The sequence below is a fragment of the Enhydra lutris genome, unplaced genomic scaffold (genome assembly GCF_002288905.1).
Source record: "Enhydra lutris kenyoni isolate GAN:26980312 unplaced genomic scaffold, ASM228890v2 scaffoldscaffold44, whole genome shotgun sequence".
Lineage (NCBI taxonomy): Eukaryota > Metazoa > Chordata > Mammalia > Carnivora > Mustelidae > Enhydra > Enhydra lutris.
This window is the reverse complement of record NW_019154128.1, coordinates 12,444,697-12,472,376: the sequence shown is the minus strand read 5'-3', so window position 1 is coordinate 12,472,376 and position 27,680 is coordinate 12,444,697. Positions and strand designations below refer to the sequence as shown.

General features: G+C 37.3%; 1 protein-coding gene across 1 annotated transcript in view; it reads left to right on the top strand.

Moving 5' to 3' along the window:
- LOC111155906 (calmodulin-lysine N-methyltransferase) overlaps window positions 1-27,680 on the top strand; it is a 376,866-nt gene that overhangs the window by 140,025 nt on the left and 209,161 nt on the right. The window lies entirely within an intron of this gene.

The window sequence follows — 27,680 nt, the reverse complement described above, 5'->3', positions numbered from 1 at the left end:
TTCCGTTCTTCTGGCACTGACACGTGCTGGCATCATTATGTTGCATTATTAGTGTGATGGTCGATTTAGAAGTTAAGTGTCTGTCTTTGCCTGGAATTATTTGCTAGCCAGAGAAACTTAGCCATTTTCAGGTATGGGTCTTTTTAATTGGAAGAGGGAGAATATCCTCATTTATTATTCATAGAGACAGTACATTTATTATGATTCTTTTGTTAAAGATGAGACAGAATATGAATTAAAACTAAGTACAGTTTTAAAGGCTTTTTGAAATAAATTAGAATGCTGGTTTTATATATCTTCATACAAAAAATTATTATTTTAAATTTTATTAGTTGATTGAGTATTTCACCTCACTTAATACTGGGGATGTTGACAAATAACTACACATTTCTGTTTTACTGGGGATACTTTGTCTTTGTTTGTTTTTATAATCATCAAAATAAATAGCATAGAATTGGACATATTTCTCAGAAAAGTAAATGGTATCGTATTAGACAAGTGTGGAACAAAGTACATGGGGTAAGAAATACAAAGTGGATATGTACAGCTCAATGTGTGGGATGGGATGGATTCAGGGAATTCACCCTTTTATATTTGATTTTTTAAATTCAGATTTCCCCAGGTAGGCAGGCCCAAAAGGTAAAAGAGAATAAAAAAGACCCATTTTTATGAAAAAAGAAGTTTTATGTAGGTATGGAAAACATATACCTGAAAGTTGCACAACAAAATTATTAACAATGATTGCCTCTAGGAAACAAGCCTCTAACCAGAGGGCCTTTTCTGTTTTTTTTATTTTATATCCCTCCCTATTAATATGGTTTGTTTTGAGGAGCATGTACTATTCCTATAATTTAAAAAATTTAGAAGCAAATGGGGCACCTGGGTGGCTCAGTTGTTTAACCGTCTGCCTTCGGCTCATGATCCCAGGGTCCTGGGATCGAGCTCCCGAATTGGGCTCCCTGCTCAGCGGGAAACCTGTTTCTCCCTCTCCCACTCCCCCTGCTTGTGTTCCCTCTTGCGCTGTCTCTCTGTCAAATAAATAAAATAGAATAAAATGTAAAAAATTAAGAGGTAAAAAGAGAGAGGCTCAGATGGGGACAGAGAAAATGTGAAGGGCTCTAGAAGTCAGAGAACGGCAAGAAAGGTGAAGATTGTGGTCATTAGAACTGGATCCTAACACAGATTGATTTAGACACTTGCTGGCTAATGGAGTCTTCTTCCCAGAAGAGAAATCTGGAGCCCAAGCCAGTGGTGGTGAAGAGGGTGCCTGTGTGGAGAGGCAGTAGGACTATAGAAGGAACGTGGTAGTGGAAAAAATTGGGAAGGTAAGGGGATTGTTTATGGAGGTAATGACAGTGAAATGGAGTATGGCTAGGATATAAGTATTCTGTGGCAAGAGTGTTAACCTGGGGAGCTCTTGGGAGTTTCAGTATGTGTCTCTATTGAGAGACATCAGTCATAGTGAGACTTTACTAATTTTATTATTAGTTTTCCATTTTTTTTTTAAAGATTTTATTTATTTACTTGACAGAGAGAGATCACAAGTAGACAGAGAGGCAGGCAGAGAGAGAGAGAGGGAAGCAGGCTCCCTAGAGAGCAGAGAGCCCGATGCGGGGCTCGATCCCAGGACTCTGAGATCATGACCTGAGCCGAAGGCAGCGGCTTAACCCACTGAGCCACCCAGGCGCTCCTCATTCATTTTCTGATAAATAAAAATAAAAATAAAAATGGAATACTGGGCACCTGGGTGGCTCAGTGGGTTAAGCCGCTGCCTTCGGCTCAGGTCATGATCTCAGGGTCCTGGGATCGAGTCCCGCATCGGGCTCTCTGCTCTCTAGGGGAGCCTGCTTCCTCCTCTCTCTCTGCCTGCCTCTCTGCCTGCTTGTGATCTCTCTGTCAAATAAATAAATAAAATCTTTAAAAAAAAAAAAAAAAGGAAAGAAAATGAATGATACTTAACCTGTCCAGACAGCCTCAGTGCAACAACATGACTTCAGGCTGCTGAGTGGACCAGGTTATACTAACATTCAGGACTGGAGCTATTTATTTTCTCAGTTTTGGTAATGACCTATGTAAAATATTTTTAAAATTGTCTTACACGAGGTTAGACTCTTACACCTAGGAATCGAAGCATAAGAAGCTATTTATTAACTAATGGTGTGGGTTGATTAGCCATTAGCTAAGCTAGACATTTGGAATTACATCAATATATATAGACATAGAAACATATACATACACATTCTCTAAGGAAGGTTAAAATCTATAAAGCTAAATATATTCATTAGTATCACTTAGGAGATGCTCTCCTTTGTCATGTTTCTTTGGCAAAAGCTAGCAGCTCTGTTAGCAGTGGTTTTGATGATAAAATCCTGCAATTCAAGAGGTTGGCTTTTTCAGCTAGACTGCTACCTTGGGCAATGCTGGACCAACTGTGAGAGGTCTGTTTTCTTGAGACCTGGAAAGCTGTTTTGTTTGCTAAACAAAGGAATTGTTGATTTCAGTGATTTAATTCCCCTTTTGGCTAAAGGCTGCTGAATGAAAACAGTGCTTATTTGGGAAGGAATCTGTTGCTAAGGCAACTGGTATCTCCTTAATTATTGGCCAATATTCCCATATGAGATTGGTCTCTTTTGATTGTTGGAAATAACCAAATTATCCTGAGCACTTTCAAGTCTTGAATTTGGTGTTGATGATGGGGGTGGGGATGGAAAAAGGATTTTTCTCAAGTTTATAACCAGAAATCTCCCATTTAGGTTGAGATAGTGAAGGTACTATGTTCGAGGTAATGGTGGTAGTAAAAATATAGGTAACCATGTCATTTTTGCAAAATCTTCTGCATTGTAAGAGATCTTGTTACTTAAGGCTGGTTGCAGTTATGAGATTAATGAGCTATGTTCGTTCTTTTTTAAATTGAATTCTTTGATGTCTAAGAAAATATGTCTTTATCAGTTATTTATCCACAAGAATGGGCAGATCTGAGGAGAAACTTGTAAGTGCTATTTGAGTAATTATGCTAACAAGAACTGTCTTCCGAACTATCCACAGCCATTTAGGTGAAGTTCTTTTCTTGAATGTATCTAGTGGTGCATATGTTGACCTTGGAGACTGACCTCTTTCTGCCTATTACGTTGTAGGATCATGTAAAAGACCTATATGGCTTCTTGTCTCTCAGCCGTGCAGTCATTTGATCATTTAAAATTAATTGAAGCTTTGAATATAGACAGGCGAAATTCTGTTGTGTTTATAACATACTTACTTCATGATTGTTCTCTAGTCTGAAGGACATACTGAGAAACCATTACAATTCTTACAAAATAGGAGTTTGTCTTTATAATTTTATTGTATGTCTTTTAAATACTGAACTGTGGATAATAGAGATCACACATCTTGTGTCTTTACAACAACATGGGAATTCACTGTACTTGCCCTCTGCAAGCCTGGTGAACATTGATGAGGTTCTCCTAAGATTACTCAGGGTGTCCCAGGTCTTCTAGCTGAGTGAATGTGAGGTTCTGAAATTGATTGTGATTTTTATGCTGTGGAACCACGTGGATTTTCAGGACTCACATGAAAGGCTTTTGGCACAATAGTACTGAGTCAATCTCTTTTGGATGGTTATAGTTCTTACTCAGTATTAGTCTTTCCATGTTTCATTCATGGGGGATGACATTGGTTTTACACCTTGGGTTGAATTGAATATGAAAAGCTTGCACTATGTATTAGACCTATACTTAAGTTGGATTTTATGTACATATTTATTATCTATTCTAGACTTTTAGAATTTCACTCTTCATTTTACTCTTCAAGAAGTAAGTACAAATAAGATTCACTTGATGAAAATATTAAAATACATGAACAGGGACAATGGCCTGCAACACCGTTGACTAAAACATAAGCACAAAACTACGGAATATAGGTTCAAAATGGTTGCTGTCCCCACATGTGCCTTCAACATCATTAATCTGGTTCTCAGGTGTGGGTTTTGCATTATCTACTGAAGTTTTTCCATCTAAGGCTGCAAATATAACTATACAGTTAATCCAGGACACATTTCAAATTGGCCTCCTTTTAAAAGGAGAGAAAGAAACAGGCTCCTCACTGAGCAAGAAGCAAGGAGCCTGATGCCTGACCTGGGATCATGACCGCCTAGCCATCCTTGTATGCCTTATTTTTCAATTCCATCATATTTATAAAATTTTCAAAGCTATTGTTTTAGTCATTTATCTTAAGAGATTACTTTTCTGGATTGTGATATGGAAAAACAAATTTTCTTAAGATTGTACAGAGAATAGATTCTTTGTGTCGATTAGATCATAAATACTTGACCCAAGTTAAGGCATATGTTATGCTCTGTGCATGTCAGTCTATTAGTTTGTTTTGTCACATAACATTTGATTCCATTTTCCAACCAAAATACAGCATTTTGGGGCACCTGGGTGGCCCAGTGGGTTAAAGCCTCTGCCTTTGGCTCAGGTCATGATCCCAGGGTCCTGGGATCGAGCCCCACATTGAGCCCCATATCGGGCTCTCTGCTCAGCAGGGAGCCTGCCTGCTTCCTCCTCTCTCTCTGCCTGCTTCTCTGCCTACTTGTGATCTCCATCTGTCAAATAAATAAATAAATAAAATCTTTTAAAAAAATACAGCATTTCACCATTTTCTCAAATTCATTGAAGATCAAAGATGTAGAGAATATTTTGTTAGTGTTTTCTTAGCTTTTTTTTTTTTTTTTTTAACATCTGTTTTGGGATGCCTGGGTGGCTCAGTCAGTTAATCTCTGGCCTTCATCTCAGGTTATGATCCCAGGATCCTGGGATCAAGTCCTGCATCAGGCTCCCTGCTCAGTGGAGAACCTGCTTCTGCCTCTGTCTGACTGTCTCCCTGCTAGTGCACTCTTTCTCTCTCTCTGGCAAATAAATAAAATGTTTAAAAAAATCTGTTTTCTGGGGATTATACTTAGTATTAACTTTCAATTTGCATAACACACGTAAATATATTTGATGTAAATATTTTATATAGGTATTTAGGACAAATCTTAGTCTTTATATACATATATATGACAATTTTTTTTCTTTCTGCAAAGGTAGTCTTCTTTTCCCCCCCAGTCTAACTGTGGTTAATTTGTTAGTCAGTAGTTTATTTCTCTTTGTTTACAACTGTGCTTGGTCTCTTTCTTTTGAGAAAGCATTGACATGTTTTTACTACTGGACATTTTCTTTGACGGAGGTAGAACCATTGACTGTGTGTGCACGTATGCACCAGAGAACATATAAGAACAAAAGAGAAACGTTCCATCACTTCTTGAAGGGTCTGTTGAAAATGCTACATATTTCTGTAGAATCTAAAACTGTAATTTGGAACAGGAATGAGGAAAGAGACTTGTAAAATTTAAGTTTTCTATTGCTTGGTGCATATGGTACATTCTATTCCATCTTTCTTGATATTTCTCCAATTGATAGAGTAACTTCTACATAAGCTTTAGCCCAACCGAGACTTGGACAAATTCAAACACTGGTTCTACTCAGGGAACACGTTAAGGCACACTTCAGATGTCTGAATTAGACCATACATAAGAAAATATAAAGGTTATAGGAGGCTTGCCTCTGGCAAAAATCATCAAATAGATACACATTTATGTTTGATGCTTCCAAACTTACCAGCCATACCTCATCAATTGAATTATCTTTTTCCGCTCATAAACCCTGCCCAGTGCTCTCATGCACCCTGTGACTGGTATGGATCCTTTTCTCATCACTCCCACGGCCTGTTCTCCTTCTCCTATTCTCTTTCTGCACTCCAAGCCTTACCATCTCCCATGTCCTTGAACCCTGTCCATGCCTTTAAACATTGCCAAAGGTGCATTTCAGTCCCTCTGTGCTGCATTGTCCTAGGAATTAGTTCAGTGCACTAATCACCGTCAGATTGGTAATGGCTGATGATGTGTTAGCCTTTTCTAGTTTGCTGTGTTAATGAGAATTTTAACTTACTCAGCTCTTACTGAAGAACCCTTCAAAGCACATCCCCTCACTGGTTGGACTTTGATGGTTTAGGTACTATTTCAAGCCGGTTTATTTAGGTATTCATTTTAAAGGAAAAGAACAGTGATAGCCTATCAGTGCATATCCACTTTCAAAATTTATTAAGTATGAGATTGTTACTATTCCGTAAGGTACACTGATTTTAGAAGAGAAGACAAAACTTTATTCAATAATTATCGACAATAAAATACCCTCTAGTTGCATACTCTTAGCCAATTAAATGAGAATATTTAATTGAAAATATTTTATATTAATAAGATACACAATTTTGGAAGATAGAAAGAATTTCCTTTTTTAATCATCTAATTATTATTTTATTTTTTTAGAGAGAGGAAGGGCATGTGCATGTGCGAATGGGGGTGTGGGTGGAGGGTGGAGGGGCAGAAAGAGGGAGAGGGAGAGAAAAAATTGCAAGCAGGCTCCACAATAAGCACAGAGCCCCACAAGGGCTTGATCTTATGATCCTGAGATCCTGACCCCAGCCCAAATCAAGAATTGGGTGCTCAGCTGACTGAGCCACTCAGGTGCCCAATCATCTAATTATTAATTATTATTAATTTTTGTGATGATGACTGCTGATTCACCCTGTTTTATAATTCTCTTTTCTTTCAATTATAGGCATGTATGTGTGGTATGTGTGTGTGTATCCTTATATAAAACATTTTTTTTTTTTTTTTGGAGGGGGGCTGTGGATCATGGACAAAAGGTTGAGAAACACTAGACTGGATATCTTGCTGGGATCCAAGGGTGTAGCTTAGCACTGCTTTTGACTAATGACTACATGCATCCCTCAGACGGGAATCTGGAGCTGAATGATAGAGGACTCCAGGGGTAAGAGACTAATATCAGAATCAGAAAAAAAAAAAAACAAAAAACAAAAAAAAAAACCAGAATTAGATGTCCTTGAAGAGAGCAGAGTATTTTGGTAGAAGACATGTATCAGGAAAGAAGATGGTCCCACTTACCCAGAGGCCAGCCTACAGAGGGAAGACATCTAGGCAAGGTGCTTGTAGGCTCTATCCTCTATTTTGGTTTTCTATTGCTTATATAATCAATTGCTCTGAAACTTAGTGGATTAAAGCAACCCTTTTATTTTGCTCATGGGTTAAGGATTTGGGAAAGGCTCAGCTGATCAGTGATGACGGCTCATTGTCACATGGCAAATGTTTTGGCGCTCTCTGTCCAGTCTGCGTCCGCATGTGTTGTCATCCTCCAGGATGTCCCCATTGTGGGTTGATCTTTTTTTCTTATAGCATGGTAGTTCCTGGGTAGTCACATTTCTTACATGGCACTTGGCTTCCAATAGTGAGTGTTTCAAGAGATAGGAAGTAGAAGTTGCCAGTATGTTAGGGACTGAACATACTCATAGGCTCAGAAACGGGTACAGTGTCATTTCCACTGTATTCTGATGGTCAGAGGAGTCACAGAGCCTACCCAGATTCGAAGGGAAAGGAAGTAGACCTTACTTCTCAATGGGACCATTATCAAAGAATTTGAGATTACTTTTAATATGCTACATTGGCCAATCTACTTGGCCAAACAATCTGATTGTTTCTGAAGGGTAGCCCTGTCCTAAAATAACCTAATAAGGTTTTCTTTTTTTTTTCCTTGCTACTTTTATTGGGATTATTAAATCAGAAATAATTATATTGTTAAACTATTTTGAACATTTTTTGACTTCTATCCTTTTTCTTTTTGCTTATTTTATTTAAACTTTTAAAATAATTATAGATTCACATGCAGTAATGAGAAATAATGCAGAGATATCCAGTGTACCCTTCACCTAGTTTGTCTTAATGGTAACACTTGCGAAATAATAGTATAATATTACAACAAAGAAGTTGATATCGATATGGTTCACTAACCTTATTCACATTTTCCAGTTTTACGTACATTCAGCTGTATGTGTGCATGTGTCTATGTATTTGTTTCCATGCACTTTGATCACATGTAGGTATGTGTATCCACCACCACAGGCAAGATTCAAAACAGTTCCATCACTGCAAGGATGCCTCTTCATAAACATGTCTACCTCTTCTCATCCTTCATCTCTGGCCGCCACTCATCGATTCTGTATGTCTGTAATTTTGTTATTTCGTGAATGTTTTGTAAATGGAATCACACAATATTAAAACCCTTTGGGATTGGCTTTTTTCACCTAGCATAATTCCCTTAAGGTTCATCCACATTGTTCCATGTATCAATAGTCTGTTCTTTTTTATTGCTGTCTGGTGTGTCATGGTATGAATGTACCACAGTTGCTCTAACCATTCACCTGTTGAAGGACCCCTGGGTTGTTTCTAGTTGGACACTTTTATGAATAAGGCTGCCGTGAACAGTCACATACAGTTTTTTTCTGAATGTCCGCTTTTATTTCTCTGGGGATGAATACTTAATGGGGCAATTGCATTTTTGATCATACACGTTTTCCAGAGTGACTGTACCATGGTTCATTCCTAGTGTATGAACGATCCAGTTTTCCCACATCCTTCTCAATATTTGGCAGTGTCATTATTTTTTAATTTGGCCATTTCGATAGGCGTATGGTGATATCTCATATGGTTTTGGTTTGCGTTTCCTTAGTGGCTAATGATGTTGAAAGTATTTCATGTGCTTATTTGTCATCCCTATATCTTTGTTGAAATATCTGTTCATGTCTTTTGCTCATTTTCTAATTGGATTATTTGTTTTTTTTTCATAATTGAGTTTTGAGACTTCTTTATATATTCTACAGACTAGTCCTTTGTTGGGTAGATAATTATTTTGCAATTATTTGCCTTTCATTTGCAGCTAATGTTTTCATCCTCTTAAGAGGGTCTTTTGCAGAGCAAAGGTGTTTAATTTTGATGAAATCCAATTTATCTGTTTTTCTTTGTGGATTGTGCTTTGGCATCAAGTCTAAGAATTCTCCTAGTCCTAGATCCTGAAGTTTTTTCTTCTGTGATTTTGTCTAAATTTAGTAGTTTTATCTTTTACATTAAGTCCATATCCCATTTTGAGTTGATTTTTCATATATAGTATGAAGTTTTACTTGGGATTTTTTTTTTTTTTTTGCTAATGGATGTTTAGTTGCTCCTTTCCTTAAGTTTTTAAATACAGTTGCATTTAAAAATGCCAAGTTTCTCTCAGTTAAATTGGGGAGAAACAAAGAGTTTTAATATGTGTTTGTTCCAAGACAAAGACAGAGCAGAAAATTCCTACTTGCTGAGTGGCAGGGGTATCAGAGCAAGATAATTGAATAAGGAAAGTTGAAATTTGGGGTACCTGCGTGGCTCAGTCATTAAGTGTCTGCCTTTGGCCCAGGTCATGGTCCCAGGGTTCTGGGATCGAGCCCACATTGGGCTCCCTGCTCCGTGGGAGGCCTGCTACCCCCACCCTCCCATTCCCCCTGCTTGTGTTCCCTCTCTTGCTGTCTCTCTCTATGTCTGTCAAATAAATAAATAAAAGCTTAAAAGGAAATAAAAAGAAAGTTGAAATTTGAGGAGAAAGAGCTCATCCCTTCTGCAGAATATATTTATTTCTATTTAAGAAAGTTTTTCATTCCTTAAGAATTTTGTAATATAAAGGGATGATTCTCTTCCTGGAATATGAGACACTTTTCAGAGATTTTTATTTGAATATAGTAAATTATTTTTCTTACTTGTTCCTGATTATACTTGATTTTTGACACTCGGGGATTATGGTGGTTGGTTTTGGTCAATATTCATGTAATTTATTCTTTGTTTTGGACTTGATAATATGTTAAAATCCTGATTATAGTCTAGTCAGAATTAAACCTTATTTCTCATTTCAGAGGGACTCTATAAATACAGATAGCGACAGTCTCAGAATTTTAGTGCTAATAATGACTAATAACATGAGGTATTTCTTATAGTATAAATATGGTTCAAGAAATCCATCTCTTTTTATCAAATTGGATTTCTGTAATAAGTTTTCTTTACTGACTAATTTTCCTCCAAAATTAACTCTGTTTAAACCATTCTTGCTTTTTGTCATATTTCAAAATGTGTTAGCTAATATTACTTTAAATAATCAAGGTATCATTTTTATCTTGCAAATTTATGCTGATCAAAAAATCTTCAAATTTGAAATGTTTATAAAAATGACTATGTGACAGAATGGCAAACATACTCTTTAAAGTGTTTTAATTTTAAAAGCTCACAAGGCATTTAGAAAGGTAGTGCCTACAAAAAAGCGTTATCTTCAATATTATTTACCTGTTCATTTTGGAATTCATAAAATTTGTTCACTTTTTTTGGAGAAATTTGAATATGTGGGTCCTTATCATCGGAAAGGAATAGAAAAATTGAAGGCAGTTTGGAGCTGAATAGAAGTTATTAATGAGCTTAGCTTTGACTGAAATGACAGATTAATGGCTAAATTTTCTTCTATAGCAAGTCTGTTAAAACTTCTAGCTTGCTTCAGTAAATTCTTTCTGTCATTACAAATTGAAGGCAAAAAGCAAAGTAGTTTTCATTTCAATTTTGAAATTCAGACCTTAAATCTTTAGTGACCTTCATTCAGAACAAGGACTGGTTGTATTTCTTTGGAGCACCTTAAAAAAATCTGATGGACATTATGAATCCTGTAACACATAACATTTTCTTCTTTGTATTGACTACAAAAACCCACTGACCCAAATTTATAGGCTACTTTTAATTAGTAGACCATACAATGTGGTATGCCCTTTATGTACCTACCCTTACTTCATCTCATTTTTTTCTTATGCTCTTTGCCCTGATTTCCTCTTCTATTCTGATAGTAGGAAAAATCATCATAATAGTTTATGTTTAATGCCTTTTATAAGCACTTTACATAGGTTATATTAACTTCATGTTTAATATCCCTTTGATAGGTATTTTCATTACCTGCCTTTTATTGAGGAAGTGTAGAGCATTGCACTCAGAGTACCAGTCTGCAATGAAATTGGGAGTTTCTACCAGAATTAAGTCAACTCCCTTCTTCTTTCATGAAGAAAGTTATTCTATGGAGATGCCTGGCTGGCTCAGTCAGAAGAGCATGTGACTCTCAATCTTGGGGTTGTGAGTTCAAGCCCCCCACTGGGTGTAGGGGTTACTAAAAAACAAAGAAACAAACAAAAAACCAACCTTACAAAATAAAGTCGTCCTATAAACAAAATTTCTCCCTTCTTTATGTGTGTATGTATGTGTTTTCTCTGTGAAGAGTCAGTAGTTTAGTGGTTAAATACAGAGCATAAAGTTATTCTCTCCTCCCCTTACCCAAAATTTTAACTTTGGACAAATAACTTCAACTTTCTGTGTCTCATTTTTTTTTTTAAATAAACTGAAGCTAATAAATCATAGGTTTGCTGTAGGGATGCAATCAGAAAATGCACATAAAGCACTTAGCTTGGCACTGGGCATGTCAGCATTCAAGGGGTGGTAGGTGTTACTGTTATTACCTAGCTTTTATGGATGCATTTTAAACATGGGACAAAATCATACTTTCATTTATCTCATTTTGACAGTGTACCTCTTCTCCTGACCTACATGTACCTAAAGTTAAAGAATATTTTTCCTACCCTTTCATTATTGCTATCCTTTCAAGGATCCCTTACCTTTTTGCACTGTCTCAATTCCTGGGATATGATGTATATGAGCTATCATAAACTCATAGTTTTTCTATATTAGAAGGTCAACTGATTTAAGATAGCATAAAACATATAAAACCTAAATCCATATCTGTATAAAATTTTGAAAGGTGTGATGTAAAGCCAACTTAAAATGCTTTTATTATATTTGCTTAATGTGGAATTTTTATGATGTATATTTTTTCTTAAAATAAGGTGAATAAGATAAAATTCCTTTCTCTAAGCAAGTAAAATGAATGTCAGTATCCCTAAGATCTCTAGAAGGACTTGCAATGGTAGGATACATGCTATCCCTCATCTCTGTGTGTGGAACCACTTCAGGAAAAAAAATCCTGTCTAATTACATGGGTGTTAATATTAGTCACAAGAAGCTATGCATTTTCATGGAACTAAAAAACATTCTGATGAGAGTTTTAATAACTTCTCACATGTGTTTATTTTCATGGTTGGTGCTAGCTGTTGATCATAAATGTATTCAGGAGTAAGCTAAAATTTACTTAATGTTTGTGCCAGGCAATGTACTAAAAATAGAGAGGTTGGTAGAGGGGCAAGGTTGCTGAGATGAAGCTTTTTTAGGATAGTATGCCTTGGATGTCCCTGAATGTCCAAATAGATCTGAGATCTCTCCTCTCTAAGGACTAAGCAAACCTAGAGCTAGCTTGCTCCAAGATCAGGTGAGCAATGGTTTCTGGGAATTGCCAGTCTGTACTAGGTAGAAAGTCAAAAGAGGAAGTGTGTGCAGATTAATCAAGGGTGTCTAATTCCAAAGCAATGGATGCCAAGATGGTGAGAAAGGCAGAGAAAGAGCTAATGAGATTATAAATATCATGAGAGCAGGGACCTTGTCTGTCTTATTCATTGCTCTGTTTTCAGCTCTTAGATGAGGGCCTGACACATGGCAGATGCTCAGTAAATAGTTTCGAATGACTGTATTAACAGGAGAAACTTCTGACAGATTAAGTGCAAGGTCAATTTTATGTAAGGGTTATTGCTATATCAATGATATGTATGCCTAGATTTCTCCTCATATCCTTCCTTAATATGTTAAGATAATTAAGTTAATATTGAAGGGATATGTTAGGTAATCATAGGATATAGTTGCTATGATTTATGGGATAGGCCAAGGGATGGTTTAGTATATTCACAAGGGAGGATGCTATTGGGTATGAGTCCTGCACAACCTCTGAGAAGTTGGGTAGTCTGTGTAGACCACTAACTTATCTGTACCAGGTCAAGTGGCAAATAGAGCTGACCTGATATATTGTGTCTTAATCTCTATATAACTTAAGGGATGGGAGAAGCGAGTGACCAGGGAAAGGCAGAGGGTCCTAGAATTAACATCGTAATATCATCTGTAAAGATTATACCTAGAAATGGTATATATATATTCTTATGGTTTGAATTTCTGTCTAAGAGGAGCTTTGATCTACGGCTAGATCATTCTTCAGATGCTGGCTTTGGTGTCCAAAAAGTTTTTTGGGAAAGTAACTCTGGTGGGCAGGCTTTTCAGGGGGTCTGGGAGGGATTTGGTGGAAATTTGGATTTTGGGGGCATCTCGGTGGCTCAATTGTTAAATATCTGCCATCAGCTCAGGTTATGATCCCAGGATCCTGGGATGGAGCCCCGCATTGGGCTCCCTGCTTGGCGGAACAGGGAGCTTCTCCCTCTCCCTCTGCCTGCTGCCCAGAGAGAGAGTGCCCAGTCTCTCTCTATGTTGAATAAACAAATAAATTTTTTTTTAAAAAATTAGGTTTTGGTACAAAGAGACTTACGATCCTGGGTCAAAATGCTCAGAGTCTGACAAAAATAACCCTTCAGGCTTTGATGAGGGAGCTCTACAATGTTTATAGAATATCCTAAAACATGGGGGCTTTTAGGGGAGACAAAAGACCGATGGAACAGGCAGTTCATTCCCCTGTCTGTCATGGAGGTCTTACTTCTAAGGAAAATCTGAAATTGAGGGATCTACTCTATTATGTGAATCAGAGATGTGACTTGAAAAATTGGGAAAAATAATGGCACCAGCGAATGGGTCAGGGAATTTACAAGTAGGAATTGCGTTGGGAGGAAGTTTCGCTGTTTTGGTTTTAGAAATCCTGATTGGGAAATGACAACACAGCATGTTGAAATTTGTACTAGAGAGCTGGGAAGAACAGAGGAAAAGCTTAGGTGAGAATAAAGTTGGGGGTCATTTGCTTTGTGTTCAACCCCCTGGGAAAGCAGTGAACCACTGACAGTATCGACATTTAGCCTGTTGCTGTGAAGGGTGTTAGGCCCTTTGCCTACGTGTAGTCTAAGTGCATGAGGACATGGCTGTGACAGATGGCATGCTGAGAACCCAAAACAGTGACTTCTATTTACTAGAACGAGAATCTAAAGACTGAGTCACAGATAAGCAATTTTCTTTTTTTTTCTTTGCCATTTTTTTTTCCCTTGAGAACTTACTATTATTAGGGTTCTATCAGGAAATATATGCCCAAGTCCAAACAAAAATGTCTCATTGCTTATGGTGAAATGTACCAGGGTGGCTGAAATAGGTAAAAAAGAAAGCCTCATATAGGAAATCAAATGTTCTAGTAATCCTGCTCCAAACCATGCCAGTTTGCTTCCTTCCTGGTTTCCTTCCTAGTTCTCATTAGACTCATGCAGTAAATAAATTAAGTATCTTTCCCACTGGGAATTTTTTAGAAACACTTAATGAAGTAAATGCCACAGTGTTTGGTCAGAGGGCAGCCTTGCTATTGAATTATTTTTAGCATGCATTTTTAGTATAATATTGGTTGGTTTCTTTTGATCTGGGCTTAAGTCTTGGCCAGATAGTATGGTTCAGAGGACAGAGTGAGCGAGAGATTTGGGTTTAGTATGTAGTACACATAAGCAAGGGAAGCATCTTTTTCAAAGGTTAAAAAATTTAATTTGATAAGAATGCCTCTGTATTGGGGCGCCTGGGTGGCTCAGTGGGTTAAAGCCTCTGCCTTCAGCTCAGGTCATGATTCCAGGGTCCTGGGATCGAGCCCCACATCGGGCTCTTTGCTCAGCGGGGAGCCTGCTTCCTCCTCTCTCTCTGCCTACCTGTAATCTCTGTCTGTCAAATAAAAAAATAAAATCTTAAAAAAAAAAAAAAAAAAAAAAAGAATGCCTCTGTATTGAAATGGCTGTATTTGGGACAGCTAAAAAGACATACTATTAACTCATTGCCCTTGAATGTTTGAAAACATTTTATAGACTTAATTTTAACTTTATAGCCTTTCAAGAAAAATATTATGTGCTATTAAAAAAATAAACATAGTTAACAATTAAATTAGTTTAAATGCAGCTTAATCTTAATAATTAAGGAAGCTTTTGGGGAACTTGAAGGGCTTTGAATGATCATTATAATAACAAATTGTTATTATATTGACAAAAGGCCAACAAGTACATGAAAAGATGCTCAACATCACTAGTCATCAGGGAAATGCAGATTAAAACCACAAGGAGATGGCACCTCACACCTGTTAGAATGGCTGTTATCAAAAAGTCAAGAGATGACAAATATCGGTATAGATTAGAGAAAGGGGAACCCTTGTGCCCTGTTGGTCACATTGTAAATTGGTACACTTAATGGCATGGAGGATGCTGAAAAAAATTAAAAATTGACTACCATATGATCCAGCAATTCCACTTCTGAGAATATATCCAAAAGAAACAAAAATACTAACTCAAAAGGATATATACGCCACCATGTTCACTGCAGCATGATGTACAATAGCCAAGACATGGAAACAACCTAAGTGTCCATCGGTAGATGACTGGATAAAGAGGTTGTGGTCTATTTATAGCCTACCATTTGCTACAACATGGACGGATCTTGAAGGCTTTGTGGTAAGTGAAATAAGTCAGACAGAGAAAGACAAATACTGTGTGATTTCACTTATATGTGGAATCTAAAACAAACAAATCCACACTCATAGAAAAAGAGATCAGAATTGTGGTTACCAGGGGTGGTTATGGAGGTGGGGGGATAGGAAGTTGGAGGAAGGTGGTCAAAGGCACAAACTTCAGTTGTAAGATAAATAAGGGCTGGGGATATAATGTCCAGCATGGGGACTATAGTTAACACTGCTGTATGGCATTCAGGAAAGTTGTTAAGACAGTAAATCCTAAGAGTTTTAAGGAGAACATTTTTTTCCTGTTTTTCTTTTTTTTTTTTTTTTTGCTTTTATTGTATCTATATGAAAAGGTTGATGTTAGCTGAACCTATTGAGATAATCATTTCATAGTGTATGTGAATCACTACACACCTTAAATTTATACCTTGATATTTGTTAATTATTTCAGAATAAAACTGGAAAAGATCATTATAGCATAAATGTACATAAGTGATGTTAATCAAGTTTCTGGTTAATAAATTCCTTTAAAAAAACTATAACCACATTCTTTGGACAACTAAAAGCAGTTGCTAAAGAGACCAAAAATAAATTAAAAATATATTTTTTGGAATAAATACAATACAAAAATGCATCACAGAAAATGCATCATGTCTAGAAATGATCTGTATCTGGAGGGGAATTATCAGTTTTGATTAACTGAGAATTATTTTCTGAGTAACTTAAGAATTAATGAAATATAAAGTTAGATAAATTACAGCAATAATTTTCCACTGCCAAACTGTTCAACACACTCTTGTAATTTTCCAGTGGTGTGCTTTTAGAAGGATGGGATTTTTATTCTGGAGGAAAGAAAACCCGAAAAGAGGGTTTTCCTTTTGCACAGAGCTCTGTAATACCTCTGCACACTGTCTCAACAGGGAAAACGGTGCCCTTCATTTTAACGCACAGACTATCATGAGCACGATCCAGCCTTTTTGCAATCTCCAGGTAGTCAGGAAGTATTGAAGGGTGCCATGGGGAACAAAGTGGAAAATGGCAGTATCCCAAGTTACAAGCCAAGTGGGTAACCCCAAGAGAAAGACTTTAACAGCCATAAATATTTCATCTCTCAAGGCCCCGATGCTACTATGTGAGAACAATTTAGTTAGAAAGATCATCAACAATTAGGTGACATCTCTATCACACCTATTACTGAGTTGAAATTTCACTGACATGAATAATAAGGGGTCTTGGTTGACATTGAACAGTTTAATTAATTTGTTTCCTAAAGTGAATGATGTTTTACACTGTGATTTTTCAATACACCATCTCCATACACTTGAATTTTTTTCTTTTGCTTTTCTTGGGAAACTACTTGGTTTTCCTTTTCACTTAATAAATTACCTACCCAGCTTGAGTCTGGTGCTAGCTAGTGTTTGGTCAGGCTTAGCGGGAGGGGCTGGGTATGGGAGATTGGGGGGCTATTGCAGATGTTTCTCTGCTATTCAGTTTTAGAGGGGAGAAACTGTAGGAGTACGAAAAAGGAAAAAGAAAACACATTTTCTTCCTTTTCTTTTTCTTTTGGAGAAAATATAGTGCTTTTTTGTTGTGAGACTGAGACACAAATGCTGTCTCTGGTCACTGGAATCATGGAGGAGCATCAAGAGACCATTACATGACCCCACTGTCATGGGGCATGTCTTTTTGCGCTGTTGCTTATATGTTACCGGCTCTACTGGTTTCTGCACACCCTCAAGATACATTGTACATTAATGTGATATCTGTAGTGCTATTTTTGAAAATAAAACACATCATGTTTGCTAAAGGTCACTTCTAAAACAGCTGCTGTGAAAAGCAGGAGGAATAATCCAGCATGACAGCAGAAAGCATGAACCTACCATGTGTTCTTGCAAATAGAAAGAGACTTTTGAAAAATTAGTCAACTTAATTAATTACTTACTTGAATTGCCCCTATACAAACCTCACATCCCCTACCCTAATCTACTTCCTTTTGCAAAGAGTTATTTTTTTTAAACCGAAGATGTATGGGAAAGCTCCTCCTCTCCCACTTGAACCTGTAGGACATCAGGTAAACGATACTCGGGTATTCTCCAGAGTACAAGTGTCCTTAACTCTCTGATTACGATGTATATTTCTGACAGATGGAGCTTAGCTAGGTAGACGTGCCCAGATGAAATCAAGTGAGTGAGTGCATGTTCGTGACAAATGTGAGTGGGAAGAATGTCTTAGAACATGTCATCCTGAAGAGACAACGCTAAAGTGTTGCCAGTTGAACACTGAAAGGGAAAGAATAGGCTCCAGCTTTGGGGGGGCGGGGGATAGTCCAGGACACACCTCCCACGTGATACTTCTTTCCTTGTTATCTGTTCTTATTGTATAATGGTGCCTAAAAGGTAAAACAGATGCCACTGCTTTTCTGAGCTGTTTTAGGGCCAAATGTGATGAAAGTGCTACAGAACTGATTTTTAACTATTAATCCTCTGGGCTGGATAAACTTTTCATACTGTCACAAAACACCATGAGATGCTTTGGCATAACAGAGTGCGAGGGAAAGTTGAAATTGCTGCTATTGTGTATGTCAGACTTGTTAAAACTGTTCCAGACCCATGGCGAAATAGATTGCTTCCTTCCACAGATGGAAATCGAACATTTTTCCCCCTGTACATGTGTTTATAAACAAGCTGGGACATAAACTCTTGTAACATATTTTGAAGCAGAGACGTGTGTTCATAGAGAGTATTATGTATATCATTAACTGTTTCTTTTTTCAAAACAGGGGGTTTTCAGTTTGTAATTTTGAACCTGTGTAATTTTCATCATTATTTTCTCCTCCTCTGAACAGAAAGGCCATCTAATAAATAAAAATATTTTGTATTCACTTTATTAAGTATTTTTCCCTCTCAGCCTTAGTACATGTGTAGCAAAGTGTCAAGAATAATTTATGAAAGATAATTAACCACAAGCCTTGAGTGACTTTCTTCTACCACGAAGACTTAAGCAGTGAGACTTGAGTCAGCATGGTTTGGTTAAAAAAAAAAAATCAGTGACACAGGGCATAGGAGATATGTATTACTAAGTACTTTTACTATATGCTAGGCCCTGCTTAGAACGCAATACCCATGATCTCATATGGTTCCAACAAGCCAGTTAGCTAGTTAGTGTTTTCATTTTGTGCAGGAGGAAACCAAAGCATTTTTAATCACTGTGCAATACTTCCATTCATCAATTCATACCATCATGGGTGAGTTATTTTGGGGGAAGCAATTTCTGTACCTATTAAGTGATGGTCACAGTACCTGCTCCTCTTATTTCAAAAGCATCATAGTATGGTGGAGAAGCCATTGGATTTAGAGTCATAAAGTATGGATTCAAAGACTGACTCTAGGAGTTATTAGCTGTATGACCCTGGATTATTCACCTAATCTCTCTTAACTTATTTCCTCAGTATGTACTGTGGGGATAATGATATCTCCACAGGGTTGTTTGAAGGACCAAATTGAAAATGAGATAATGTAGGTGAATTTGCTTTGTGGTAAACTGTATTATATTTATGGACTGCTCACCCCACATAGTTGGGACTATTAAAAGCATTTTACACTTTATCTCTTATTCTGCACAACAGTCTTACATGGTCAGTGCTGTTATTATCCCAATTTAATAGGTGATGATCCTAAAGCATAGAGCAGTTAGGCAACTTTCTTAGGATTACGAAGCTACTAAGTGGCAGAGCCACTTAATTTGAATTTAGTGATCTGTCTCCAGAGTTCATGCTTTCAACCACTTTTTATTTAGCCTTCTATAAAGATAAGTTGTGTAGAAATAGCTCTCATTATTCAAATGAGTGGCTGAAGTAATGTGAGACTGCTCCTTTTGAGGAAAGAAGAAGGTGCCTGAGGAAAGAAATGGGAGGGAGAAAAGCCAACGTCGGTGAATCTTGGAGTATGAGTCTTCTCAGCTGGTCTGGCCAATGATCCTTAGTGGACTGGGGGAACTTTAAAAGTTAGTAAAATTCCAGGGTTCATATTCTGGAGGAGATCTTGAACCTCAATACTTAGAAGAATTCCACTGAAGAGAGTCACTAAAAAGGTATCCTATCCTCAGGTGAGCTGGAGACAGAAATTATTTACGGTTCCCCTTAAGTTAGAATAACTCATTTTGCTCCCTATGTTCTCATGTCATCCCTTTGTGACAACTTGACTTCAAGTCTAGGAACTTGTCATCCAAATTAAGTTCAAGTACAGATAAGGTCCTTAGCCATGTAGTTCCTTGAGTATGGTTTCTCTCTCTCTAGAGTCCTGTGAACCAGAGAGATGCTATCTGCCCAGTGCCTATCCCACCACTGTATGGGGGCATGTGTGTAACACACATGCCCCCATACAGTGGTGGGATAGGCACTGGGTAACTGCGGAGGATATTCCTACTCAGAAAGGGGAGGAATGGGACCCACGTGACGATCACTGATCCATAGCTTTGCATCCGGGCCACGTTTTATGTTCTATGCTCTCTGTGACTCTTGGCTCTGCCCTGTAGATTCTAGGTCCCACTCTGAGTCATCCTTTCTTTCCTGTAGGAAATGGCCTATTTACAACTGAGTAGTCTTATCCTCTTGCTTCCTTCTTATAAAAAAAAAAGTCTTGTTTTCATTTTGTACTCTATGTGTCCTTTTGATTTAAACTAATACAGTTCCTTTAAAAACTTTGTCAACTTAACTGTATATAAATTTATAACCCATTGCATGAGACAAAAGCCAGACATACTAAGAAGTCCTTCTCTTCCTTAGAATCCATGTGTGACTGCCATAGAAAAACACCTTCAAGATCCTTAGAAGCTCTTTTTTTTTTTTTTTTTATCGGAGAAAGTCTTCACCTGACGTATGACCTTAGGGGGTTTAGAAGTTCTTTGTCCGAAAGGGTTTATGATGCACCACCTTAACAAAAGTCCTTTTCTTTTCTTTTCCTTTTTTTTTTTTTTTTTTAAGTGATCTCTGCACCCAAGGTGGGGCTCGAACTCACGACCCCGAGATCAAGAGTTACATGCTTCACCGACTAAGCCAGCCAGGTGCCCCTTAACAAAGATCTTAACAATGGGATCTACAGTCAGTCGCTCTCTGTGGTGTTTTCTTCATAGCATCATAGATTAAATCTTTATCCTGAAGGCATTTCTTAATCTGTGAAGTGTTCGCTGTCTGGAGAGACTGGGAATAAGAAACAAATTTAGTCTGTCACCGCAGCCAAGATCTGGCTGCTTTATGCTTCCTTTAACTTTTGCCTGAAAACTGAGCAGTTCATCTCTCTCCTCTCCCATTTTACCATAGGCAACAAGAAGGAAGACAGGTAACACTTTCAGTATTCTTCAGATCTCCCAAGCTAGATCATCAAATGAATTATGTTTCCTATTTCTCAGGCCTCTGCAGCCTGCAGTATTGCCACATTTTAAGCCACTACACAGCAAGGGCCTAATTTTCTCCAGGTTCTAGGAACATCTTTGTTACATTCACCTTTTAAGCCTTCACTCTTAGCCTCTAGAGTCCTGTTCCCAAACCAGTACCATGTGTTTTAGATTTCAGTACAACCATATCATATTTCCAGCCACCAAAGTCACCCTGGTTATCTTTGTTACATTAAAATTTAAAACCAACCTTAATGGTAGTCATGGGAAACCACAACCATTTTATTGTGCTCATACATTCGATGGGTCAAGGATTTGGGAGAGGCACCACCAGGATGGCTCTTCTCCACTCCACGATGTCTGGGCCTCCACTGGTAAGGAGGGCTGGAGGATCCACTTCTAAGATGGTTTCTTTGCTCACAAGTCAGGTACCTGAGCTGGGATGATTAAAAGGCTGGCTTAATTGGCACTGTTGATTGGATTACCTCATTAGGGCCTCTCTATGTGGCTTGGGCCTTTTGTAGCTTGTGCTGGGTTCCGAGAGGGAGTGTTCTGCAAGGGGCCTCCAAATAGCAAGTATTCCAAGAGCAAGGATCAGGCCCAGGTTGTATACTCTTCCTTATTTAGCCTCAGAAGTCATATAACATCTCTCCCGGTGAATTCTATAGATTGAAGCAATCCCAGATTTGCCCAGATTCAAGGGAATGGGATGTAGAATTCACTGCTTGTGGTGCAACCATTCTGGGAAACAGCATGGAGGTTCCTCAGAAAGTTGAAAATAGAGCTACCCTACGACCCATTAATCACCCTAAAGATACAAATGTAGTGATCTGAAGGGGCACGTGCACCCGAATGTTTATAGCAGCAATGTCTACAATAGCCAAACTATGGAAAGAACCTAGATGTCCATCAACAGATGAATGGATAAAGAAGATGTGGGAGATAGAATATATATATATTTCTATCTAAGAATATATCTAAGATATATATATATATATATATATATATATATATATATATCTTATATAGATATATATATAGATATCTATATCTAAGAATAGAAAGAAATATATATATTTCTTTTGATGGCTGCATAGTATCATATATATATATATATAGTATATATATATATATATAGTATATATACTATATATATATATAGTATATATACTATATATATATATAGTATATATATATATATATAGTATATATACTATATATATATATATATGATACTATGCAGCCATCGAAAGAAATGAAATCTTGCCATTTGCAATGACATGGATAGAACTAGAGGGTATTGTGCTGAGTGAAATAATTCAATCAATGAAAGACAATTATCATATGAAGAATTTGAGAGGTGCGGGGAGGGCTTGTGGGGGGTAGCAAAGTTAAAAATGAAACAAATGGGATTGGGAGGGAGACAAACCATAAGAGACTGCTAATCTCACAAAACAAACTGAGGGTTGCTGGGGGTTGGGGGGTTAGGGATAGGGTGGTTGGGTTATGGACATTGGAGAGGGTATGTGCTATGGTGAGTGCTGTGAAATGTGGTAAGCCTGATGATTCACAGACCTGTACCCCTGGGGCAAATAATACATTATATGTTAATAAAAATAATTTAAAAAATAAAAAAGGAAGCCGCCTGCTCCTACAGAACAAAATCGGCATTCCAAGGAGAAGAGAAAAATTAAATCTATGAGAGTAAAATGCAATTTTGTGATCATTTAACTATTTACTACTAAGTTCCTTTGAAATTTTTTCCAGATTGTGAAATCCAAGATTAACCTAATACTTTACAACAAATATTCATGATAAAATAATATGCAATATAAAGTCAAGGAAAAAAAAAGAATTCACTGCTTAATGGGAAGAGTATTGAAGAATTTTGGGTTCATGCCTTAAAACTACCGCAGGGATGGTAAAATTCAGGGGGTAGGTGATATAGTTTGACTCCAGGGTCGGGTAACTTGTCTCCCATTCCCCCCTATTCCTCATCAAGGAATTTCTACTACTCTTCCAATTGGAGATTTGAAGATCTTTTATTGGGGCACCAGTCTGGCTCAGTCAGTAGCCCATGCAACTCTTGATTTTGGGGTCATGAGTTCTAGCCTCACGTTGGGCAAAGAGATTACTCAAAAAATATTTTTTAAAGAGGCACCTGAGTGGTTCAGTTGGTTAAGCCACCAGCTCTTGGTTTCTGCTCAGGTCATGATCTCAGGGTTATGAGATGGAACCCTGCATTGGGCTCTGAGCTCAGCCCAGAGTCTGCTTCAGAATCTCTTTCTCTCTCTTCCACCCTGCTCATGCATGCACTCTCTCTCCAAAATTAAAAAAAAAAAAAAAATTAAAAAGATATTATTTGCATGCACTCTCCAAAATTTAAAAAAAAATTTAAAAAGATACTATTTTATTGAAGGTGAAAGTGCTTCTGTCCAAAGATGGTGTTACTACTAGTATTATAGCCTTCCTTTTGCTAATGGTCTAATCCTATTTATGTTTTTCATTATCCTCTTCTTTTTTCTTCTTTTGTCCTCCTCCTGCTGTGCCTTTCTTTTCCCTTTTCTTTCTTCCTCTACTTCTCTTCCTCCTTCCTTTATGCCATCATCTTCTTCATCATCAAGTGATGTATACTGGGCATCCCTTAGTATCTGTTTTTATTTTGTTGTTGGTGGCGGGGTTTTGGGAGGAGTTGTTTTTAGTTTTAAAGACAATCTGAAATCTATAATACATCTCAAGCTGTAAAATTTGAAAAGAAGATGAGTACAATGGAGAAAATAAATAGAACAAAAAGGTTAGAATGAATGTTGGAGAGCTTTTTCATCCTATGAGTGCACTGTATCAGTAAGGAGTAAAGCTGAAGGAAATTCTTATTAAACAACATACAGTCTGTTGTTTGAACTTCCAGGGAGATAAAGTACAAGAAGCCATTTGGATTCTCCAGTTCCCTAAGGGTACACAGTAAGGGTAGCCAGGACACAGTATTTCTGGTACAAATGGGAGAAGGAAACTGCTAACCTTGCACAGATCTCTTTGCACTGTTAGTGCAAATCACTTAAAATGAGAATGGAATTGGGGGAAGGTGAATTGGCCAGAAGTATCTGTGAGTATTCCATGAGTTTAGAAAAACATGTTTAGGATATGCATTTCCTGAGCTCCTAATGAAGTCTTTTGTGAGTCCATGTATGCTAATGGGGGAGTATAATGATACTGATACTCAAATATCATTATGTTAGGGTCATGCTTTGCTTGCTTCGTGTTATTTGAGCTTGTATCAATTCCTGTGGTGAGGAGTAAGCACTAGGACTCATCTAGAGAGCAGGTAAGTAATCAGTAAACTGTTTAAGTCAATAATCCACCAAGTGGACAATGCCTTTGTAAAAAATAGGAGAAATTAAAAAGTTTGGAAGTGAACTAGGTGAGTCAGAATAGCTCATGTGAAATTAAGCAGAAATTTTATTTATTTATTTATTTTTAAGATTTTATTTATTTGACAGACAGATCACAAGTAGGCAGAGAGAGAGAGAGAGGGAGGAAGCAGGCTCCTCGCTGACCAGAGAGCCCGATGCCGGGCTCAATCCCAGGACCCTGAGATCATGACCTGAGCCGAAGGCAGAGGCTTTAACCCACTGAGCCACCCAGGCGCCCCAAGCAGGAATTTTAAAATAGCGTATTTGGGTAACTCAAATAGCTTGTTTCACCAAACTCCACAATAATTAAACATGTCAGTGCAAACTTACTGCCTTGGCATTCTTCTGCCAGATACTCCTGTTAACACCCCTTATGTGCCCCACTCTAGCACTTCGAAGACATTAATGTAATTATTTCCATTGTCTGCTTTCCCTGCTAGATGGGAAGCTCCTTGGGGAACATTAGGTCTACCTTGTTTGCTTCTGTATCCTCAACCCCTGCAGCCATGGCTGGAGTCATCTGCCCTTTATCCAGTCATTGCACTCCATGGTACTGAAGGATTCCTTGTTTCTGCGGCTAGCCATGCCCTACTTATGCCCCAGGAATACTTTGTATATCCTTCTTGTTACCATTTATTTCATTCTATTGAAATTATTTGCTTACTTACCAGTGTATGACAATGGATTGGGAACTCCCGGTGGGCAATATTCACCATTAATCCACCAGACCTGGCATGATGCGTGCAATTCAGAAAATGTTTGTGGAAATGGTTCATCAAATGAATGATTTTATTTTTCTGCTTTTCTTCGAAACAACAGCCATAGTGCCTCCTAAGATCTTTTCTTTTTACTGGAAGCAGTTTAGGAGCCTTGAGATGAGGACAAAGTATCATAATAAAAAAAACCAGTTTGGGGTGCCTGGGTGGCTCAGTTGGTTGGTTAAGCATCTGACTCTTGGTTTTGGCTCAGGTCATGATCTTGGGGTTGTGGGCTCTGCACTTGGCATGGAGCCTGCTTGAGATTCTCTCTCTCCCTCCCCCTCTCTGTTCCCCCCCTACTTGCACTTTCTCTCTCTTTCTAAAATACATTAAAAAAAATAAATAAACCACTTTAGCTTGTTAAGCAACCTTTGTATTATTTTTATCAAATACTCATTTAAAACCTTTTATTTTATGTGAGAATAAGTGGAATTAAGATGTTCAGTGTATATTAGGAGTTATAGTAATAGTAATAATAGTACCGGAAGTATTTTTAGGCATTTATACAAACATCTCAGGCTAGATGATACAAATATATATGAAATTAGATTATTATTATTATTAAAACTGCCCATATTTAGCTTGTTGGTGACTGCAATTTAATTACAACCATTAGAAAAACTGTACTGATAAATAAAAGATATTACCTCCTCTCAAAAATTTCACTGCGTATTTTCACAGAAAAATTATGATTACTTTCATTTTTTGAGCATTAGCGGAGGACATTTACAGATAATTTTCAAATTTTTCCTATATATAGATACAAAAATCTCTCAACTTTTAAAATGAGAGTTTTATTAAGGTATAATTCACATATTATACAGTTCACTCTTTAAATTGTATTATTCAATAGTTTTTAGTGTATCTGCTGGGTTTTATAACCATACCCACAACTAATTTGAGAACATTTTTTATCACCCAAAAAGAAACCCTCTACCCATTGGCAGTCCTCTTCATTTCCTCCCAATCCCCATCTCTAGGAAAACACCCCAAATCTTTTCTAATGTCCTAAAATATTTTAAGATTATTTACACTTAGAGAAAATCTACATCTTTAAGAGCAGTTTGTGCAGCATTATCATGAGTGTTTTATAGTTCTTCTTTTTTCTTTGAAATCAACTATTTTTTAGAGTACTTTTAGATTCACAGCAAAATTAGGCAGAATGTACAGAGATTTCTCATATATCACCTGCTCTCACAGATGCATGGCTTCCCCCACTATCAACATCCTGCCTTAGAATGGTACGTTTGTTACAACTGATGCATCTATTCAACAGGATATTGTCACCCAAAAATCCTTAAAGGTTTACACTGGCGCTCACTCTTGGTGTTATACATCCTATGGGTTTTGACAGATACATATATATCTGTCCACCACTGGACAGATGTATCCACCATTACAGTGTCGTACAGAGTAGTTTCCCTGCCCTGAAAACCCTCTGTGCTCTGTGTATTAATCCCTTATAGCCCTTTTTACAGCTGTAGAATTATAGACATTCATAGTGGAAAGGGATTTAGAGATTATTTAGTTCAACCAACCAACTGGGAAGGATCTAGTAAGAATTTTGTCTTTTCGGCTGAATTTATTCTTCCCTTTCTTGTTGACTGTCACAGGTAGAAACATTTTCTTCTTTTTTTGTAGCTTGTTCCCCTCCTCATTTCCCCATTTACTATTAGTTGGGCAATAAATTTTAGAATTTTACAAGAAATAATATTTCCTTAGTTTTGTGTGCAATAAAAAATTTTATAATAGAAAATTTCAAAACTACTCAATAGTAGAGAGCTCTTGAGCTGCATTGAACCCCCATATAGCTACCCATTCCCCAGTTATCAACACATGGCCAGTCTTTTCCATCTGTCCCTCTACCCAATGCCGCTTCCTACCAACTGAACCATTTCTGATCACTTATTTCATCAGTACATATTCTGGTATGTATTTTAAAAGATAGAGACTTTAAGAAAAAAAATTAACAGTACTATCATCATACCTCAAAAAAGACCAAAAATCTCCTAAAATCATCAAATATCTAATCATTGCTCAGATTTCCCCAAATTGGTCATAACTTTTTTTTTTTTTAACTGTCAGTTTGTTTAAATTGGGAGCAAGACAACATCCCCCATTGCATTTTAACCTATGGTTTTAATCTATAGATTCCTGTCCCTCATTTCTCCCTCTCCCTTGCATCTTTATTTGTCAAAGACACTGGGTTGGTCTTCCTGTTGTTTCCCACATTCAGGATTTGCTTACTGCATCTCTGTGGTATTGTCTAATACCTTTTTCTCCTGTGAACTGGTAGTTAGCTTAAGAAGTTTTTTGGGGTGGGGGAACATGAATACTCCGTTGGTTGTACTCCGCATTTTTATTTCAATTAGGTATCTGATTGTGTTGTGATGTTCGTGGCCAGTATTTCATTAGGGGTTTGGAAAGTGGTGATATTCTAATACATTTATCTTTCTTCATTTATTAGCTGGAATATTTCTATATGGAGAAAGTTTCTCTTATCGATAACCTGAGGTACAGTTCTCATAGGAAAGGCAGATTAAATGCTTGATTTCATTCCCTTTATTTACCAGTTTTCAGAATTTATTCCCTAGCATACTGCAAAGGAG